A 2908-nucleotide genomic window follows, 5' to 3' on the forward strand; every position below is an offset into this window, starting at 1 on the left:
GCTTCAAAGGGTTGCTCTAACAATCAAATGAAGTAATACATCAAAATATACTCATATTCTGACATGCATAAAATGCCATAGAATTTTATCAGTGTCAGCCTCCAAATATCTATGTAAGGGAGGCTTAGAAAATTACAGTTTGGTTGAAAGTAGACTCTGGAGGACTCAACTAGAGTTGGATTTTTTTTTTTAAGACCACTATGCTTTGGTCTTAGACTTATTTTTGTTTTCTGTGTTCATGTCTATTGAAATTGGTTTAAAACTACCATGATGTGCGTGCTATTTTATTTTTTTAACTTAGATTGTATATCTATTTTGAAGGAATTAGAGTGGAGATATAATTCTGGGGAATATGCTGTATTGATTATCTCTAGCTTTGTGATAAATTACCCTACATTTAGTGTCTTAAAACACTAAAACATTCATTATCTCACAGTATTTGTGAATCAGGAATCTAGAAGTAGCTCTGCTGAGTCTTTTGGCTCATGGTCTTTCATAAAGCTACAGCCAAGAAAGGTCTGCAGTCGTCTCAAGACTTGACTGGGAAATGACCCATTTTCATGCTCACTCACATGTTTTTGGAAGCATTTAGTTTCTTGCTGGTTATTGGATTGAGGCCACAGCCCCTCTCACTAGCTGTTGACCTCCTTGCCACGTTTGCTTCTCCAAAGGACAGCTGACAAAATGGCAGCTTGTTTCACTTACATGAACACCTGAGAAAAGCTTAGAAAATGTGAGCAAAACAGACATAACAGTATTTTATGACCAAATTTTAGAAATGGTACCCTATCACTTCCTCTGTATTCTGTTCGTTAGAAGCAAGTTGCCAAATGCATCACATACACTGGAAAGGCAAATTACACAAGGAGCGTGAATACCAGGGAGTCTTTTTTGTAATTACCTATCACATCAGCTAATATGGATTATGGCTTTTAACTGCTCCCTTCCAATCCTCCACCAAAATCTCAATCACAGAACATTTTTCTCTTTTTATTTTTATGCTGAGTCTAACTTCAAGAACCACAGGGGAAATTAGGAGATTGAGGTCAAAGGATACAAAGTAACATATATGTAGGGTGAACAAGTAAAATGATCTAAGGTAAAGCATGACAATGATAGTTAAAAATAGTGTGCTGTATTCAGAATTTTTGTCAAATGAACAGATTACACCCACTTTTGCTGCAAGAGGAAAAATGGGTAACTGTGTGAGATGAAGGGTAAATTAATTTGTTTTACTTTGTAATCATGTTACTATATATGTATCTTATAAGATCGTGTTGTATACCTTAAATATACACAATACAATATTTTTTTAAAGAACATGGAAATAATCATTTCTCAGATCTAAATACTGTATGGTACAATAACAAAATTCTGGAATAGGAAGAGTGTTAAGATCTAACCCTGCTTCTAATTTGTTAGATTGTGATTCTCCAGAATTCACTTTATCTCTTTTTTCTCAATTTCCATCTGTAAATGGAAATAATGGTATTTCTGATTGCTTCAAAAAGTTTTTCTTTGAACATAGTTGTTCACATTATGATTTGAGCCAAACTGAAAGCAATATTCACCTCAATAATGTTCATCTCAAATGGCTTAAGTTGAAATGGGTGCTGTACGTGGCAGAGCATACCCGAATTTCTCAGTTTCCCAGACATACATACTCTAATTGCTATTTAGAGAAAATAAGAACATTTGCACATATAGAGCCTCCAGCCCCAGATAATATATACAAGGCAAATCTTTTATATTTGTTTTCTATAAAGTGAATTTTTTTATTTTACAAAATCTAAATACATTTGACTTGAAAACATTATTGCCTTCAGTATTTCAATTATAAATATGGAGGATCGATACTATTATTCATATATCGAAGTGATTTTCCACTTCAAAGTGATATCTGCAAAGGAAAATACTAAATAAAAACTGCACTTCTTATTTTGATCACAGCTATAGTCATGGAAGCAACAGAATTTAATCTGCTCTCACTATATAATTTGGAAGTATTTTACTATGGCATTTGATAAATACAGGCCCTCTACAAAATTGGTATAACTGATATGTTTTTCTTAGGAAATTATTCTACTCTACACATTTGCTTATCCTTTCCTGCTATGAAAGAAAGAGAGAGTGAGAGGAAGAGTTGTAAGAAGTAGTGATTTACAAGATTGTAAGTGCAACCAAATACAGGTCTTGAGAAACAACTGAGAGATCTAAAGATATTTTGCAGTGCGTTTATGGTTTTCATAAAGGTATGGCACCTACTTGAATTTATGTCGTAAAGCAGAAAGGTAAAAATAAAAATTAAATGTCCAATTATACTAGTCTAATGTTTGAAATGACAGAAGTAACCAAGGACTAGGACAAATTCTTATTTCGCATACAAAAATTGTACCAATTCTAGTTTTATCCCCAGCACACACTGTGTTGTGACTCAATGGAATTAACTTAATTTCTCTTTTCCTTAATCTCCTCTTTAGTTTCAGTATAAAGTAAAAATACATAAAACATAATTTAGTTATTATAAACAAAGTTTCTATATTTCACATTATCTATGGGGAAAATGTATATTGTACACTAAATATAAGTGCAAATTTTGAAGGCATATTAACTGAATATCCAAAGAATTTATCTTTCGAAATCATGCTACACAATTACAGTGATGTCTGACTTTATGGGGAAAAGACTTACTCTAGTGAAACATTATGATCCACAAAAAAATGAACAAAATCAAGGACTTCTGATTTATGTAAATAGTAGGCATATAGTTAATTGTTTTCCTTAGAACACTTGTTAATATGATTATTGTTTTTATGATATTAAAAATCATTGAGTAGCTTCATAAAATCCCAATTTCAAATTTGTATTTCTCCCTGATATTATAATTCATGTAACTACTTATTTTTTG

The sequence above is a fragment of the Carlito syrichta genome, unplaced genomic scaffold (assembly GCF_000164805.1).
Source record: "Carlito syrichta isolate Samal-C Ts95f unplaced genomic scaffold, Tarsius_syrichta-2.0.1 Scaffold135764, whole genome shotgun sequence".
NCBI lineage: Eukaryota > Metazoa > Chordata > Mammalia > Primates > Tarsiidae > Carlito > Carlito syrichta.